A 20,583-nucleotide genomic window follows, 5' to 3' on the forward strand; every position below is an offset into this window, starting at 1 on the left:
GGGGAGCTACCTATAGCAAAGGTTCCAATCTTTTGCCCTAGATGCACCAGTTTTGCAGGTTGTTTTGTTGTTGGTTCTAAAAGACTGCAAAACCTACTTGACCAGAATTCAAGAGCTGGGACAACAGATACCTATTGGTTCAACGTGGAAAGCAACACACCTCTCAAATGGCTTTCTGCCCTTGGCTATACTTGAGGTATGATTCCAACAGATCCCATACGAAAGATGCTTATGTCCCTGCGGAGGTGGCAGCACCAAATCAGTGGCTCATGCCTCCTCGCGTGCACTCTTTACAAAGACCTCAGGAACGAGATTATCCCCCCTTTTATTGTCCATTCCGGGTTGCCCAACCACTGCCACAGTGTCTTTCCTCCTGGCAGCTCAAGAGGAGCAGATGACTGCAAAGGTTGCAAGGTTTCTAGCTGGGGCAATCAGAATAAGGTCCACTATTTGACTGCTGATTCAGGACCCTAAACTGTGTTTTATACAATCAGATTATTTTATTTTGTTCTGTGTATATCGCAATGTTCTTTTGTTGCTATGGCCGATGGCTGACGCAAATAAAGTTTCATTCATTCATTCATTCATTCTCTTAAAAGCTATATTGTCTTCGGGTAGAGATGAGGAACCTGCGGCCCTGGAGATGTTACTGTTCCCATCATTTCTGACCAGTGGCTGAGTTAGCTAGAGCAGATGGGATGTGGAGTTCAATAGGTTCCCTCTTCCTGCCTCGGGCAAAATAGCCTGTGAATTTCTACAGCTTTCCCTTACATTGCATTCCCTGTGACATGAAAGTATAATAAATGAATTTTCCACACAGTGGGGAGTTTAATTATTTTTGTCTTTTCCAGTAATTTATTTATCAGCTGGAAACATTCTGTAAAGAATCGTGATTGAAGGTCTGCCTATTTTCTTAGCAGGAATCCTGTAAGTGAAGTGTATATGTTAAGTTTCTCAGGAAAAAGCAAGGCTGAAGTGGTGTGTTATTTTAAACATAGTGTATACTTGGTACAGATGGGGAATGAAGGTCTATGCAATTTCTCTCTGATTTCTTAGAACTGCACATATTAGTTCTCATGGTAATGAGAGAATTGAAGGGATGAGAGAAGCCCCCACATCATCCGATGGTATTTGGAATAATATTATCTCTGACATGGTAATGTGTTTGACTGGCAAATTAATTGACTGCTATCCAATACTCATCTGGACAGGTCATATTGGGTTCAATAGGGCTTTATCCCAGAAAAGTGAATATAGGATTGCAGCCTTAGTATTTTCTTAATTAAATGGTGGGGGCTGAACTTAAGCGATAATAATATATATATATGGGGTGTGCGCGTGTAAATATATAAAGTTCTACTTAGAGTAGACACATTGAAATTAATGAACATACGTTAGTCATGTCTATTAACTTCAGTGGGTCTACTCTGAGTTGGACTAGTTCTGAGTACCACCCTTCATTTATAGCTTTTTATTCAATTGTAAGTTATGGCAATTTAACATATTTTAAATCTTTCTTCACTATTTTAGTCACTCAAAATTAATGGCAATTGATCCCTATTTAGTTTTCACAGGAGGTTTGGTTGCTGGGGCCACCATGTGTTTGCTTTATGCTGTGTTGGATTTTACTGCTGAATTGTTGCTGGTTGGTTTTCATGTGTTGAACTGTTGCATTGTAATGTAGCATTCCCCAGTGCAGGCACCCATAACACTTGTAAAGGGTAGCCAGTCGAATCAGACAGTGGTTGGCAAGATACAATTCTGATACCTGAGCAGAATTTGAGAGGAGTCGAGGAATAGCATACAGTGCTCAGATGATGGAGCCAACCAAAACATGTTCATCTAATGCAGGCCTTTTTGTTTCTTAAGGGCTGTATCTGCTTGTGGGAAATGTATTGGGTGTGTATGTGTGGGACATAATTGCAGTCAAACCAACAAAGACTCTCCTCCCTGGAAGAGAGGGGAGTGGTTGTGGGCGGGAGCCCGAGCTCCGCCCCTGGCCGGGGGCCTTAGCCCCCGCCCCTCCTCACCTGGCTGGCGCCCACGCCCACCGGAGGCAGCCAACCAGGTGTCTCCGGGGGGCGTGTTTAGCAGCTTAATGCTGCGGCTCCAGCTCCGCCTCCTCCTCAGTCGTCATCGTCCCGCAGCGAGTCACCCACCCTCCACTCCCATTTAGCTCAGGGTCTAGGTTTTTTGGCCTTGCTATGGACCTTAGGTTGGTCGCCCCGGTTGTCTGGGGGGCCTGGTAGGAATTTTTCCATTTGGCATTAGGCTTTTTGGTTTCTTCGCCTACCTCGTAGCAATCGTCACAACTTTTGTGGTATTGGTGGGTAGGTTAGGCATTGGATTCATGTGTGTCAAGGGCTAGGTGTGGCCATCGCCTATGCTATCTACCGTGGGTTATTCCGTTAAAGGAATCTGGCGGTCGTGTATTCCGTCCGATGCCTGCTTGGCGGGAAGCCATGGCACGACTCTCGGTGACATCAGGGGTGAGCCTGTAGTTGGATTAGCATCAACAGGCTCCACCTACTGTTGAATAAACCCACCTCCTATAGTCATCCAATGCCTAAGCCAATACCTTTTCACTGCTGTAATCAATAAAGTTGTGGCCTTTTCTTGCCCATTAACCTTATATCACGTGTCCTTGTGTGTTTATTTCACATAGCGGGGGTCTACACTTCCTCCCTGCCTGGGCATCTCTCTCTTTCTTCATCATGCCTCCAAGCTGACCACAAGTACATGTCTGCAGCCCATACACTACTTTGAATTTAGATTTTGTACTTTTGTAACTTAGAATGTAGTTATAGACCTGCCTTCATTTTGCTACTGTAACTGCTAGATTATGTAAGTAAATACTACTTTTACTTCTTCACAAAACTGTGTTGTTGTTTTTGTGTGTGTGTTTCTGTCATAAAGTATTTGTATTATTTTTTCCAAAATGTTAAATCAACCTTGTCTTAGCTTTCAAGTTTAAAGCTGCAAAGGACGGTACTCTGCTGATCTTACAATAACAAGAAAGGATAATAACTAAATAACATATCCTCTCCTAGTGCTTAAATCCATTTCTATATGAAGGAGTGGTGCCAGTGCCAATGATGGGTGGATCTGGATACAAAAGGATTAACTAACCCCAATAGATTTAATGGAGTTGCTCTCAAATAAGAATGCAAAGAGATTTCTTTCTTTCTTAAACAGCTACTGTTCTAGAAAGCAAGTGGAAGTAATTACCTCCTGACTTTAGTGTGCTATATGCGCGCGCACACACACACAGTAGAAGCCGCAGGTGGTATGTTGGGGCTGTGTTGCTCAGCTGACTTCCCTCTGGCTGAGTTGCTGAGGAAACAATGACCTTGGCTCTTCCTCCTTCCAATCCTCCTCTCTTAGCCCATCACTTCCTTCATCCACCAGCACCAAGTAACAATATTTAAGTAGTAACTGACTCAAAGTTTTCAGGGAATTTTCTGATAATTTCCTTCTATCCCCTCCCAAACTGTGGAGGGATTCTGTTGCCCTGAAGATAATATTTAGTGAAATGTTTTTCCTCATCCCACAAATGGGGTGGACATTTGGGGAGACTATTTCTCTCAGCCTTAATTTTGTTCTGTCACTAGGTCCTGGCCCTCCCATGAAGTCACTTCTCAGAGGTCAACTACTTGAATGCAGTGTCAGAGTTGAGACTTTGTCAACTGCTCCAGAAAAAGGAAGGATGAGCACAAAAGAATTGTATTTCAAACAGCATGCAACATTGATCAAACTCTGCTTAAGGGTGAGTAGTCTATTTAAATTCTTCCAGAGCTTTTGAAAGCAAGGACAGCTGTGATACCATTTGACATCAATGGCCCAGCTCAGAAATGATGTATGGAATGTGCTTTTTTTGGACCAGATATAGGTTAGAATATCATGCAGAAAATGTTTGAATATAATGTTTATTTGTGTATTAGTGAAGAGGTTTGCAGGGTCACTTCATCAGCACTCCTGAGAGACTAGCAACTTTTGACACCTCCTCTGATTGAATGCTCTGGGCTGGTCATTAAAAGAACTTACTATTAAGTAGTGGGTGGACATAGCAGATGACACAGAGATTTCTCCAAGTAGTTCTTTATAAGTAAGCTGAAACTGAACTGAACAGCAAACAGCTCAGCCGGCCTGGTTTTATAGGCAGCTGGCTGTCAACATTGTAACAACTACAACCCAGGGTTTCCCGCCTAAATTAACTTACGTGGACCTGAGTGAAAACTATATACACAATCCCCCTGGTGGCCAGGGTGAGAACTTCAATACATAATACCCCTCTGCACCGAGATAAGGCATTAGTTGCAATCATAGTGGTTCCATTACACACAGCACTACCCTTATTGATTCAGTAAGGCACATAAGCATATCGATTTCAATTTTACAAATTTGCAGGCATAAATGTTTCACTATCAACTATATTGTCCGTAAGACTCACCATCACATCCTAATTGACCCTTTTTCTTCATCTCCCTGGAGAAATGGTTACTCCCCCAAGCGGCTGAACCGCCGATTGATGGCAGAAAAATCGACTTTGAAAATGGTCACCTTCTGTCAGATTTTTGCCTCCTTCTCCCCTGCTGTGTAGCTTTAGTTACTTGCCTTGTAACATTGTCAGTTGGTGCATTTCCAGCACCATACAGCGTTACATGTGCAGTTTGTCCAGTGAACATAGTCTTTTAAATAAGCTGGGCGCTTGGAAACCCTGCCGGACCGTCGAGGGCCAATACCAGAGAATTGGCCACCCAATTCTGGCTGCAACTGTGGTGTGACCAAATGTGGCATTGAGCCTGAGTTCCCTGGCTCCGTTGCTGTCAAAGGAACTGCCGCGAGTTGCTAGGCCTGAGTTGCCCTGCCCTTGCATGAAGTCTTGGGTTTACATGTTTGGGAGAGGGGAGACTGTGGCACTGGGGAGCGGGCAGGCTGGTGAGGCCCCCTAGATTTAGAGGCCTGAGTTGCCCTGCCTTCGCATGAAGTCTTGGGTTTGCAATTTTGGGAGAGGGGAGACTGCGCGCTGGGGAGCAAGAAGGCTGCTGACGCCCCTAGATTTGGAGGCCCTAGGCTTCAGCCTACTTAGCCTATACATAAAGCCAACACTGGGCATTATTTATGGAAGCAAAACAAATTTTAAAATGAATAGGATTTTGGTAATTGCATAGTGATAGCGTGAGGAACCTCTGGATAATGCATCTACACTACACTTACTTGGGAGAACTCAGTGAGGGCTTGCATCTGAGTAAATGTGTGTGGGATTGTGACTCTCTGCCTCAAACAAGGGGATTTTCATGGCTTCAACGCAGTACCCATCTCTATCTTTTTCTCCCTATAATTTGAAGAGATGTGAGATGTACGGTTTCTCTTACTTTTAAATATAGATGTGAGTGCAAAGGCAACAATATATTGCTTAAAGAAAGAGGCTTGGTTTCCCTCAGTTCTTTGTACCTTTTTCTCAAGCGCCTTTTTCTTCATCTCCCTGGAGAAATGGTTACTCCCCCAAGCGGCTGAACCGCCGATTGATGGCAGAAAAATCGACTTTGAAAATGGTCACCTTCTGCCAGATTTTTGCCTCCTTCTCTCCTGCTGTGTAGCTTTAGTTACTTGCCTTGTAACATTGTTACTTGGTGCCTTTCCAGCTCGATTCCACCAGCAGGAGCTGGAGAAATGTTCAAGGTGCAATGTGATGATGTCAGTGACTACACTGGCACAACTGCACTTCCTGTCAATTAGCTTTCGGGCACAATTCACAGTGCTGGTGCTGAACTAGCACTTACACAGCTCAGGACCTCAATACCTTACACAGCTTAGGACCTCAATACTTGAAGGATAGGCTCTCCCCATATGAACTGACCCAGACACTGCACTTGTCATCTGAGGCCCTTTTCTGTGTCTCCCATCCCAGAGAGGTTGGGAGGGTGGTAACCAAAGAATGGGCCTTTTCTGTGGTGGCTCCCTGATTGTGGAATGCTCTTCCCAGAGAGGCTCACCTGGTGCCATCACTACATGCCTTTAGGTGCCAGGGAAAAGCATTCCTCTTTACCGAGGCCTATGGCTATTAAATAATCTATGGTCTGTGAAAGTGTGAGGGAGAGGACTGTTATTAACTATTTTATTATTTGTCTGTCTGTCATTATGTTTGCATCATTGATGTTCTGTAATATGTTTTTAATGTACACAATCCTGGGGTCTTCTGATAAAGGGCAGTATGGAGCAAAGATGGAGATCTTTGCCATTTATTTCAGATACAGATTAGGTTTATCTGCTTCTGGGACTTGTTTGCCTCCCTGGGAATCTGTAACTGCTGCTATACAATGATGGCCAGACATATGCCTTGCCAACAATCCTCTTAAATGTAAGCTGACTTAACAGGAAATCTGCCTTATACCATCGAGTTCAGTATTGCCTACATCAGCCTTTGCCAGCCTGATGCCCTCCAGATGTTGTAGACAGTAGCATAGTATGTGTGGGCACAGGGATGGTTGCCCTGGGTGCAAAATTGTCAGGGGGTGCAAAATTTCAACATCCAGTGCTGCCTCAATACAGCTGCGTGTTTCTATCACTGGACTCTGTTGAAAATAGCTTTTCCTGGCAAACCAGGAAGTTACCTCTCCAGATAATGGAATGACTCTTCTTATCTCTATGGATGCAATCTTCTCCTGGGTGATGTGGAAGCCATAAGGCAGTTGAATGCGCATGTGTACTCCATCTGTTTCCCTCTTTCCCACATGGCCTCCACATGGCCTCAGGCACTGTTGATAATAATAATAATAATAATAATAATAATAATAATAATAGAATTGATACCTTATCCATCTGGCTGGGTTGCCCCAGCCACTCCAGGAGGCTTCCAACACACATAATACTAATACTAATACTAATACTAATACTAATAATAATAATACATCAAACATTCATACTAACAATCAGATCCTATATTTTAAAAAATCACAATAACTTTAAGATAAACAGCTTGTATCAAATAAAGCAGTATTCAATAATCCATTAAGATCCAAAAGCAAACAGTAAATTAAACATCAGCAAATAATCATTTAACAATTTACACTTATCAGTTACAATAAAGAACTACTAATCTATAATCAATAAAATAACAGCAAATCACAATGCATAAAATACTAGAAAGCGTACAAAGCCATGTAAAAGGATCAAATTGGGAAATAAGGGCACACAACTTATAAAATTATTTTTAGAAACTATCCCTGAATTTCTCTCTCCCCAGCTGCTTCCGCTGTTCTCAGAGTCATGGTCTGGGAAAGGCTCCCAGGGCTGGAGGGTGGGACAAGGCAGATGGGAAAGCCATTGCCTGCAGAAAGTCTCTCTTCCCTCAGCAATCTGTGCTACGTCACTGGTTTTTAGACTACAAAGTACGCTGGTCTACACCGAAGCTCCAGACAGGTCACTTTCCTAGCCTTGTCTAGATATGGTTATCACTGAAGCAGGTGTCTTTGTGAGCAAAGGATTTCCTATTCGACAGAACTATATGTCCTTTCCCACATGCCTGGAAATTTACCACAGTGAGGGGCCCTGGGTTCTTTTTAATACCCATTTTAAAAAATCAACTTGTTCTTTCCCCCAAAGCACTCTGTAGACATAATCATTCTGTCTCCATTAAGGCAGCTTTAATTCTGCCTCAGATCTGTGGAATCATTCCTGCTTTAATTTTCATACACATGACAGCGGAAATTTGGCTCTTGGCCTGTGCATGTCAGAATGTTCTTAATGTAAAAGTATTAAAGGGATAGGTCGTGTGAATGGGAATGTAAAATGTTCTGATATTGCCCCCCTTATCTTTTAAATAAAACTCTAATTTGACACCAGCACAAGAAATAGAAATTATTTCTCTCTGGGCTCTTGTGTGAGCTGTCAGGATGATAAAATGGAATAGGCTTTGAAATCAGCTTTTCCATGGACAGCTGGTTCATCATCATTAGTATGGATATACTTATTAATATCTAGGCCACCCAGTTCTACAAGGCCTTTGACTGGGGCTTTTCAGAGCACACGTCTGTTCCAATCATTTGTTGAGTGATTCTACGTGGCAAAGCCTCTTGCGAACATGAATTCTGTGTCTCTTGGTTATCAGCATTTATTGGTGGCCTTTTCAAATGCATTAAAGGGATCAGTCTTATTTTTTCCTTATCGCACAAATTGCACTAACCCCTTCTACTCTGTCAGCTTCCTTTAGAGTTCCAATGTGCTCTCAGCCAAACCCATGCCATCCAATGAAAATAGGGGTGTCCAATATGATGATGATGATGATGATGATGATACAATTTATACCCTGCCCATCTGACTTGGTTGCCCCAGCCACTATGGGCAGCTTCCAACATACAAAATAATGATAATAAAATATTAAACATTAAATAATAATAATAATAATAAATTTTATTTATATCCCGCCCTCCCCAGCCGAAGCTGGGCTCAGGGCGGCTAACAACAATAAAACAGTACAAAAGTACAACACAAACAACACTCTAAAATCATTCATTATAAAATTAATTAAATTCAAGCCACTGGCCACCATTGGGCCAGAGCTCCGCGAAGATTGCCGAGGCAGGGAGTCAGGCTGTGCCCTGGCCAAAGGCCTGGCGGAACAGCTCTGTCTTGCAGGCCCTGCGGAAAGATGTCAAGTCCCGCAGGGCCCTAGTCTCTTGTGACAGAGTGTTCCACCAGGTCGGAGCCACAGCCGAAAAAGCCCTGGCTCTAGTTGAGGCCAGCCTAACTTCTCTGTGGCCTGGGACCTTCAAGATGTTTTTATTTGAAGACCGTAAGTTTCTCTGTGGGGCATACCAGGAGAGGCGGTCCCGTAGGTACGAGGGTCCTAGGCCGTATAGGGCTTTAAAGGTTAAAACCAGCACCTCTAACCTGATCCTGTACTCCACCGGGAGCCAGTGCAGTTGATATAGCACCGGATGAATGTGATCTCACAGTGAAGACCCCGTAAGGAGTCTCGCTGCAGCATTCTGCACCCGCTGGAGTTTCTGGGTCAGTCTTAAGGGCAGCCCCACGTAGAGCGAGTTACAATAATCCAGTCTGGAGGTGACTGTCGCGTGGATCACAGTGGCTAGGTCAGGGCGAGAGAGGTAAGGAGCCAACTGCTTAGCTTGGCGGAGATGGAAAAATGCCGCCTTTGTTATAGCTGCAATCTGCGCCTCCATGGAAAGGGAGGTGTTGAAGATTACACCCAAACTCTTAACGGACGGTGCTGGCACTAACTGCGCCCCCGCAAGAGATGGGAGTTGCCTCCCCAATCCCATATCATCCCGTCCCAGCCACAGGACCTCTGTCTTCGAAGGATTTAGCTTCAACCGGCTCCCACGTAACCATCCAGCCACAGCTTCCAGACATCTGGTCAGTGTGTCTGGGGCCGAGTCAGGATGGCCATCCATCAACAGATAGAGTTGGGTGTCATCGGCATACTGATGGCAACCCAGCCCAAAACTCCGGACAAGCTGGGCGAGGGGGCGCATAAAGATGTTGAAAAGCATTGGGGAGAGTATCGCACCCTGAGGTACTCCAAACACCAAGGAGTGGCGCGATGACAATTCCCCCCCAAGTGCCACCCTCTGTCCCCGACCAGAGAGAAACGAGTGCAACCATTGAAGGACTGTGCCCTGGATCCCCACGTCGGCAAACAAACAAACAACCCTTTCCTATACAGGGCTGACTTCAGATGGCTCGGAGGATCTGATAACTCTATACTCTTCAACATTTCTCCAAAGAAAATAGGGACACCCTAAGGAAAAGCGGGACATTCTAAGGAAGTTAGATTATCCTCCACCAGGGCTAGGGCCTTCTCAGTGATAGCTCTGACCTGGTGGAATGCTCTGTCCCATGAGACCAGGTCCCTGCAGGATTTAGTTTTCTTCCGCAGGTCCTGTAAGACAGAGCTATTCTGCCTGGCTTTCAACTTGAACTTAGCCTGATCTTTTATTCCCCTTCCTTCCCTCCCCCTCCCCTTTTTATAAAGATTGCCTGCTCTGGGACCCCACAGCTAATTCTCCCCTGGTCTCCTAGCTGGCCCAAATAGGACTAATTTAGCCAGCTAGCCCTGGTGATCATCTAATGTTTATTGGATGGATTTCCCTCCTAAATTGATTTTTCAATTCTGAATTTATCTTTATTCACGTTTTATACCGTATTTTAAGCTGTTTTTTTTTTTGTTGTTGCATCAATTAAGTGTTTTAAATTTGTTGTTAGCTGCCCTGAGCTCGGTTTTTGAACTGGGAAGGGTGGGGTATAAATAAATATTTATTATTATTATTATTATTAATAATAATAATAATATTAATATTATTATCACCTGGCAATGGGTGCGCCTTGCCGCAGCTGAGGGCTGCTCTCTGCCGCCGGGTCAGAACAGCTGCCACCGTCAGGCCCACTTGTCTGCCATTTTGTCACTCCCCTCAGTCATGACACCTGGGGCAGACCGCACCCCCCTTCCTATGCCTCTGAGCGTGCGGAGGATGCAACAGCCATACGCCCTTTGATCCCAGCCTTGCAAAGCGAGGGTGAGGCTGGGATCGAAGGGTTCATGGTCGCCTGGAGGAGGAAAAACTTAAACACGTTGCAGAGTTCCCCAAAAATAGACCAGAGGCTCAGTTGCGCAAACTTAACTTAAACTTAACAAGAACTTATAATATGACTAAAACGTAACACTATAGCATACAGAACAGAATACCACACCAGGACAAAGAGATAGAAAGAGAAAGTGAGTGAAACCCAGGCTTCCCCTGGCCTGACTGTTATAGTCAGCAAGACCTTGACAGAAAGGGTAACAGAACCAGTTTAAACCAGCTGTGCTCAGCTTCCCATAAGGAATAACCCAAACATGAGAAACCTTCTGCCTGCTTCTTTCACATAGAAAGAAACCTTCTAGAACCCTCTTGAACTAAGCAGAACAGTAACCATCTTTACATATCAGACCAATACTTCCTGTACTAAGAAATGCAAGCTGACAGTTGTGTCCTTCTCACGCTGCCCTCCCTGAGCCACTCTGTGATGATCTCAGCCTCCGAAAGCAGATCAGGGCTGGCATCGCATTGTGGGTGAGGGCTGGGCTGATGAATCTCCCCAGCACACCCTCTTTCTGTGGGCACCATGAAGACACACTCTGCCACTGTTTCTTGGTTCTGGCTATGGTGGCACCTGACATTGTCTCTGGCTCATCTTACTGTTGTTCTCTTGCCTTACATCCTGCCATTCTCAGTGATCACCAGATCCCTATGAACATTTGCTTTAATGGATCCTATTTCTTAGGGCAGTCCTTTTTTTTTTTTGGTAGCATCTGTCTCTCCTAAATCATGACCCCTCTTTTGTATATTGGGAATGTCTGATTTTGTTGCTGCTGCTGAGATGTACATACGAATTGCCATTCTTCAAGTTTCCCTTACATTTCTGAATGTTCAGTCTCTGGGGTATGTCTATATGCAGTAGGGCTAGACACAGATTTTGTTGGGTCTGCATTTCTAAACGAACCAGATTGTTTTGCACTTCCAGGACTAATACACAGATTTGAAGACCATTATTCTTCTGTTTCCCCCCTTCTTAGAATTCTGTAATACCACCAAAATGCATAGAAACATGAATATTTTTTTGTTAACAGTAACACAGAAATGGTGTGCTTTAGGGGGAAACGTCCACAAAATGTGCATTTAGAATAACAAAGATATAAAACACATGTTTAAGAGTACCATACATTTTGACAACACACATTTTCATGCAGTTTTTTAAAAAATTCAGAACGCTTCAGAAACTGAGGGGACAGACTTATGAATGAATGTCTGTGAAATTATTATGAACTGGAAATAGTCCATTCCTGGTGTGCAGATGCATCTCAACTCTAGTTAGACAGGTCCCCCCCATATGCATGAATGGTTTGGGCCAAATTGGCCATGACATCAATAGCGCGCATGCAATCTACCTGCACAGTTTTTTTCTTTCTGTAAATAGCAGCCAAGGGAAATCCTGAACAGCCTCCAAACTCTGTGGGATGAAGAGGGGGAAAGACAAATCTTTTGAGATGAAATGCAATTAGCAGTTTCAGAGCAATCTTTGCCTGGGCCTTGGCAGGGAGAGAAATAATTAAATGTTCCCAACCCACACAGTCCCAAGTTTGCCCCTGAGGCACAATGTGTAGTGAAATGAATGTTAGCATCCAGACCAATGCAACCTCCATTGAAATTGAGGAATATTCAGGCTGCTGCATTATAAACTGGCGGAGTGTGCAAACAGAAGGAGAAAGGCCATCTGCGTTGTGTTAAATGTAAGTGGTTGGTCAAGGCAGGATGGGGTTGGGGATCCTGTTTACAATCTTATTCTAACTAGCCATTTTACTCTCCTGTAAATGCTGCATTATTGGCCGTTGAAGCTGAAAGACTATTAATTCATTAAGGCATTTTGATGCTTGTAACAATAAGTGATGTTTCATTTGAACTGAAAATAGGACTCAGCGACTCTTGCTAATTCTCCTTAGCGGCAGTGGCTGGCTCCAATTGGGAATGGGAAGTTCCCTGCCCACCACTAGGTGGAGCCATAGCCAATGCCAGTTTTGCCCCCCACCCCCGCTGAGTTCTACAAGGGCCACACATAAGACAGGGCCACCTCTGGACTAGTTGTAAGTAATAAGACTTATGCCTGAAGAATTAAGGCAGACAGGTTGCTGGGGCAGCGCCCCATTTGCCCTGGTGGACTAGCCTCCACTGCCCCTAACTAGCTGAGGCAAAGTTGTGCAGAGTGCAGGCTCCTTGCGTCACTCAACAAGGTGTGACACTGTGGGTGAAAGATCTTGAAGTATCCCACCACTATGGTTAACACACACACGTGCACACACGCATAATAATAATAAATAATAATAATAATAATAATACATTTTTATTTATACCCTGCCCTCCCCGGCCAGAGCTGGGCTCAGGGCGGCTAACACCAGTAAAATTACAATAAAAACATAATGGGGGGGGAACCAATTTAAAATACAGGTTAAAATACAATTTAAAAAGCAGCCTCATTTTAAAAGTAGCCCATTAATCAAAACCATAAGGGAGGGAAGACATAAGGGTCAGACTGAGTCCAAACCAAAGGCCAGGCGGAACAGCTCTGTCTTGCAGGCCCTGTAGAAAGATGTCAGGTCCCGCAGGGTCCTAGTCTCTTGTGACAGAGTGTTCCACCAAGTCGGGGCCAGTACTGAAAAGGCCTGGCCCTAGTTGAGACCAATCTAACCACCTTGTGACTTGGGACCTCCAAAATGTTGTCATTTCTGGACCTTGTGTCATTAGGGGCAAGTGCAAGAAAAAGGGGACTGCCAGTATGCAATATACTAGGGTAAATCATGCCTACAAATGCATATATTGGTGAAAACAGCACAAAACAGAATTAAAGGTTTATATTAGGCAGTATTGCCTTCAAAAAATCGTATAACAGGATAAAGCCACATTCAAATGCTGCTGAATTTTCATGAAGACTTTTTTTAAAAAAATGCCAGTTGATGTGGAAAAGTGAAGAACTGAATGTAAGAGGGGAAACATGAGGAACTGAACATGGCATCCCTAATTAGCAACTTACAGTAGCACATTGAAAGTGATATAGATATAGATATAGATGCAGTGCTTTTCTTCTGGGGAGACGCAGGGGTACGCATACCTAAACATTTTGTGAATATAAAGGGAGAAGAAACTAAAAATTTTAACATTTTTAGCTTTTTCTCTAGCATGGTGAACCGTCAGTTCTGTTGCTACCCCTGTTGGACGGCCTCATTTCCTGTCATGCTGTTTCCTGAGGATCAGGTGGAAGAGAGCATTTAATGTAGAAGACAAAGTCCATCAACTGGAGGAACGTGTAGCTACGTGTCAGGGAACTGCCATCGGAGCCTAGGGTGGAGGTAAGGCTCCCTGACGATGCAGGAGAAGGAACCAGCAGGGAGAGAGAGAGAGAGCTTCCTTGGAGGAAGGAAATAGGAGGGACACCAGGAAGAAAGAGGAGGCTGCAGAGGGAGGGCTCCGAGACTCTTCCACAGAGAGCAGCAGGGAGAGCCCAGGACCTCCGTTGGGCACGCCCACTCTGCGCAGGAGACTTCCGCGCAGAGAGGCTAGGCGGAGACTTGGAGTGAAGGAATTTTTATGTTGGAAGAAGTTCAGAAAACGCCCACTAACGGATTCTGCCAGTGACTTAGACAGTCATGGAGAAAGGGCTGTCCAGCCAGGGAAAGATTTATCCAGGCAACGCTGTCTAGAGCTGCAGCACCCTTTACGCACAAGCAACGCCAATTCCCTTTACACTACGCTCCAAAGAATTAGAGAGCTGGAGCTCTTCTTAGAAGCAACAGAGAACACCGTCTCCACCAAGGAGGAGACAGGGGACACCCCTGAGAAGGAGGCTAGTTCACCAACACAGGTGCCAGATATATGGAGAAACGTGACTCAAAGAAGTAGGAGGCCCAGGGTTCGCTCTGATTGTTTAGAAATACACAATCGCTTTGAAGTCCTCTCCCCTAGCATGGAAGACGAAGAACAGACTCCATTTGAGGATCTCTCCCTCATTACAGTCGATCAGGTATATGAAGACGAGCAGCAAAGTCAGTCCTCAGGGAATGTGCAGGCGACCTTGGAACGAACAGCTCACGGAAGAACCCCGACCAGACCTAAGAGGAGGCGTGTAGTGGTGATAGGGGATTCCCTACTGAGGGGAACAGAAGCAGTGATCTGTGGGCCTGACAAGGTGTCTCGGGAGGTGTGCTGTCTCCCTGGGGCTAAGATCCAAGATGTAACTGAACGACTGCAAGGAATCATAAAACCCACTGACAAATACCCCTTCCTCTTGGTTCATGTGGGAACCAATGACACTGCAAGCAATAGCCTCCAGAAGATCAAAAGAGACTACGAGGCTCTGGGCAGGAAATTGAAGCAATTAAATGCACAAATTGTCATCTCATCTGTCCTCCCAGTTGAACGACGTGGCCCAGGGAGAGAGGGAAAAATAGTGGAAGTGAACAGCTGGCTTCGCAAATGGTGTAAACAGGAACGGTTTGGATTCTTAGATCACGGACTGCAGTTTCTTGAAGATGGACTTCTGGCAAGCGATGGGCTGCACCTCACAACGGTTGGGAGGAATGTTTTTGCCAAAAATCTCAGAAACCTCATCAGGAGGGCTTTAAACTGACTAATGTGGGGGAGGGAGACAGTGCTCCTGAAGGTAGGAGACTATCAATTGATGAAGATGATCATCCAAATGTCATAGACCAAATGGAGCAAACAGCACGCAGACCTAGTGGTGGGAGGAAAAAATCCTTAAATAAGAGACACTGGGGAATGATTAATGGACTTCAATGTCTGTACACTAATGCGCAAAGCATGGGAAATAAACAAGATGAGCTTGAGCTCTTGGTACAGCAAACTAAATATGACATAATAGGCATCACTGAAACCTGGTGGGATAAGTCCCACGATTGGAATGTAACAATGGAGGGATACAATCTATTTCAGAGAAACAGACCAGACAAGAAAGGAGGAGGAGTGCCGTTATATGTCAGGGATGTGTATACCTGTGAAGAGATCCAAGATTTAGAACCTCAAAGCCAAAGTGAGAGCATTTGGGTCAAAATTAAGGGAGAGAAGAATAACAGAGACCTCATTGTGGGAGTTTACTATAGATCCCCAAGCCAAACGGAGGACATAGATGATGCCTTCCTGGAACAGATAGCCAAGCATGCAAAAGGAAGGGAGATAGTAGTAATGGGGGACTTCAATTACCCGGATATTTGTTGGATGTCAAACTCAGCCAAGAGCATAAGGTCAAACAGATTCCTCACTGGCCTTGCAGACAACTTCATTGTCCAGAAAGTGGAAGAAGCAACAAGAGGAACAGCCATTTTAGATCTGGTCCTAACCAATGTTCATGATCTGGTTAGTGGGGTAGAAGTGGAAGGATCATTAGGCACGAGTGATCATGCTCTTCTGAAGTTTACTATACAGCGGAAAGGAGCAGCCAAGCATACTAGGACTCAATTTCTTGACTTTAAGAAAGCCGACTTCATAAAACTTAGGGAAGTGCTGGGTGAGATCCCATGGACAGTAATACTAAAAGGAAAGGGAGTTCATGATGGCTGGGAGTTTGTTAAGAGGGAGATAGTAAAAGCACAACTTCAGGCAATACCAATGAGACAGAAACATGGAAGGTGCCTAAAGAAGCCAGGGTGGCTATCTAAAGAACTTTTAACTGAGTTAAGATTAAAAAAGGATGTGTACAAAAAATGGAAAAGGGGGGAAACCACCAAAGAGGAATTCAAACAAATAGCCAGCACATGTAGACACAAAGTCAGAAAAGCTAAAGCACAGAATGAACTCAGGCTTGCTAGAGAGGTTAAAAGCAACAAAAAAGGCTTTTATGGGTATGTCCGTAGCAAAAGGAAGAAGAAAGAAACAGTGGGGTCACTCAGAGGAGAAGATGGTGAAATGCAAACAGGGAACTCCTCAATGCCTTCTTTGCCTCAGTCTTCTCCAATAAAGAAAACAATGCCCGACCTGAAGAATTTGGAGCAAATGATTCAGCAGAGGAAACACAGCCCAGAATAACTAAGGAGATAGTACAAGAATACTTGGCTAGTTTAGATGTATTCAAGTCTCCAGGGCCAGATGAACTGCATCCAAGAGTATTAAAAGAACTGGCAGATGTGATCTCAGAACCACTGGCAGTCATCTTTGAGAATTCCTGGAGAACAGGCGAAGTCCTGGCAGACTGGAGGAGGGCAAATGTTGTCCCTATTTTCAAAAAGGGGGAAAGAGAGGACCCAAATAATTATCGCCCAGTCAGTCTGACATCAATACCAGGGAAGATTCTGGAGCAGATCATTAAGCAAACAGTCTGTGAGCACCTAGAAAGGAATGCTGTGATCACCAATAGTCAGCATGGATTTCTGAAAAATAAGTCATGTCAGACTAACCTGATCTCGTTTTTTGACAGAAAAAGCCTGGTAGATGAAGGGAACGCAGTGGATGTAGCCTACCTTGATTTCAGCAAGGCATTCGACAAGGTGCCCCATGATATTCTTGTAAAGAAGCTGGTAAAATGCGGTCTTGACTATGCTACCACTCAGTGGATTTGTAACTGGCTGACTGACCGAACCCAAAGGGTGCTCATCAATGGTTCCTCTTCATCCTGGAGAAGAGTGACTAGTGGGGTTCCACAGGGTTCTGTCTTGGGCCCGGTCTTATTCAACATCTTAATCAACGACTTGGATGATGGACTCAAGGGCATCCTGATCAAATTTGCAGATGACACCAAACTGGGAGGGGTGGCTAACACCCCAGAGGACAGGATCACACTTCAAAACGACCTTGACAGATTGGAGAACTGGGCCAAAACAAACAAGATGAACTTTAACAGGGAGAAATGTAAAGTATTGCACTTGGGCAAAAAAAATGAGAGGCACAAATACAAGATGGGGGACACCTGGCTTGAGAGCAGTACATGTGAAAAGGATCTAGGAGTCTTGGTTGACCACAAACTTGACATGAGCCAACAGTGTGACGCGGCAGCTAAAAAAGCCAATGCAATTCTGGGCTGCATCAATAGGAGTATAGCATCTAGATCAAGGGAAGTAATAGTGCCACTGTATTCTGCTCTGGTCAGACCTCACCTGGAGTACTGTGTCCAGTTCTGGGCACCACAGTTCAAGAAGGACACTGACAAACTGGAACGTGTCCAGAGGAGGGCAACCAGAAGGGTCAAAGGCCTGGAAACGATGCCTTATGAGGAATGGCTAAGGGAGCTGGGCATGTTTAGCCTGGAGAAGAGGAGGTTAAGGGGTGATATGATAGCCATGTTCAAATATATAAAAGGATGTCATATAGAGGAGGGAGAAAGGTTGTTTTCTGCTGCTCCAGAGAAGCGGGCACGGAGCAATGGATCGAAACTACAAGAAAGAAGATTCCACCTAAACATTAAGAAGAACTTCCTGACAGTAAGAGCTGTTGGACAGTGGAATTTGCTGCCAAGGAGTGTGGTGGAGTCTCCTTCTTTGGAGGTCTTTAAGCAGAGGCTTGACAACCATATGTCAGGAGTGCTCTGATGGTGTTTCCTGCTTGGCAGGGGGTTGGACTCGATGGCCCTTGTGGTCTCTTCCGACTCTATGATTCTATGATTCTAAGTAGAAGTTGGAATCTACCACAGTGATTAGTCAGTTGTTGCCACCTCCGATGGCAGCTATAAAATGGTGATTTTCTTGAGTCAAAATGAAAATACCCCTAAACATTTTTTTAAAGAAAAAAAACACTGGATAGATGATATATATGCAAAGAAATAGCTACATTAATAATGATGAGCCCCTTGGATAATTATGTGCAAGGTAGGGTGACAGCACTGAAGAATTCTCTGTGAAAATATTATTTGCGTAGGCTTTGAAGAGAAAAAAAACTTGTGCAAACTGAAGGGCGGGCAGAACTTTAGAATAAAAATGGGTCTTGATTCCTTTGTGGGGAAACCCCAGAAGGAGGACAATAGTATCAAGGTGTTCAGATGGAAAATGTTCACTACAATTGACTGCACCTTCACAAGAAACAGTAAGAAAGAGCCCAAGGCTGAGATCAGAAACTGAATTGTTTTGATAGATGAAAGTTGCCGTCTCTCTATTGTGTGCTTTACACCAGCTAAACAATTAAGATTTTTGTTATTAGCCATCTGTTACTCCCCCCGCCCCTTAAGCAGAGGTAGAGGAACAGAACATTCTTCCATCTCATCAACATATTGGACTCTCCAGAATATGTTTACACTTCCTTCTGCTTCCCCTCCAAGCAAGTTGCTTAGGATGATGTAATATTTCTTGTGGAGTGATCTCTATGCAGGCTCTAGAGTACCCAAAGGACAAAGAAACAAGGTGGGAGAACTGTCTGAAAGAGGCGAGGAGGTGACAGAAGGGATTAGGGATGAGCAGATCTGTCAGTTTTGGTTTCTCTCCATTTCACATTTTCCCAATCTGAAATTAAGTTTTCCACGTGCCCACATTAGTTTGCAAAGTTTTTCTCTGAATTCCTTATGAAAATTTATCATTATTCTAGTGCAACCTTCTGCTAATGTGCACGTGTTCCTATGCAATTTTGTCCAATGTATCTATTTTTTTGCCAAGCAGTGGTCCCGAATATTATGCATTTCCACTTGCTATTTTCATTAATGTGGACTTTAATGCACACCTTACCCTAGTATATGCACTTCTGTGCACATTGCTTGGCTGGAGCACTGCATTGCAAAATTCAGAGTAGTGCAATTTTTTTTAATGGTGGTTGTTTCAGTTCATGCCTTGTTTTGGAACCTGCAAATTATGTTGGTTCGCCAATAAATGCAAACTGAATTGGATTTCTCCTCCAGCCCTTCCACTGATAAAGAGACCCTCCATGATGTCTAAACCCTTTACAATGTTGTTTAAGGTAAAGGTCATCAACAGCTGGTATGAGATCTGGGAAAGCAAGAACCAGCACTTTCCTTAGCACCTATTAACTCCATTTGGTCTTGCAGCAGATCTTAGATTCCCTCTGTATTTATCTTCACCTATTGCTTTTGGGAAATGCCTTTGTCCTCTGTTTTGCTTCCCAGTCATTCTGGTTTCAGAATAAGTCGGTTTATGACTTGGATGGAAGTCAGTGGGAAGTTATATGGAAATTTTTATCACTGAATGAAGAGCTTCATAGGCTTTTAAAGATTCACTTAAATTCTTTTTCTTTCACTGCCTTGTTACATAGCTTGATATATTAGGCCCTGTGATTTTATACCGCACCGTACAGTGTGGTGTAGTGGTTAAGAGCGGTAGTCTCGTAATCTGGGGAAACGGGTTTGATTCCCTGCTCCTCCACATGCAGCTGCTGGGTGACCTTCGGCTAGTCATACTTCTCTGAAGTCTCTCAGCCGCACTCACCTCACAGAGTGTTTGTTGTGGGGGAGGAAGGGAAAAGAGAATGTTAGCCGCTTTGAGACTCCTTAAAGGGAGTGAAAGGCGGGATATCAAATCCAAATCCATATAATCTACTTTAAGTTATTGTGGGGGTCCAGGGAATACCCTCCCTTGAGCCAAAGCATACAAATGTGGGAACAGGGTCCGCCAGGTTCCCATCCCAAAACACAGTGACAATGACTCTTACTTGCAAGTAAGGAAGAAATCTTTATTCAGGCTAAAAGCGGACAAGCTCAGCAGTGAGCGCAAAACCCAAAGGTCAAGATTCCAAGGTTCATGAATGAAGCAATAAGCTCATAATCAAACAGAAGGAAGATGTCCCAACAGTTGAGATGCCCTCCCTGCCAAGCTTTCAAAGTTGAGTAGGGTTGAGCTCACTCATAGGACGCCCTTGCCCTATGAGTCTGCTGCATACACACGTGTGCACTCCATTTGGGAGGGTGTGTCTGAACCCACCTACAAAGATGGCACCCAGTTCTTGGTGATAAGACGATGTCCTGCAGTTCTGCCTCTAGCTCCACAGCTACCTCCATCTGGCATATAGAAGTCCTCTTTCCTTCTAATGAGGCTGATGAGACTGGAAGGGTGAGGGAGGAGAGAGCCAGCAGCTTTGCGTCTCCCTC

The sequence above is a fragment of the Podarcis raffonei genome, chromosome 6 (genome assembly GCF_027172205.1).
Source record: "Podarcis raffonei isolate rPodRaf1 chromosome 6, rPodRaf1.pri, whole genome shotgun sequence".
Taxonomy (NCBI): Eukaryota; Metazoa; Chordata; class Lepidosauria; order Squamata; family Lacertidae; genus Podarcis; species Podarcis raffonei.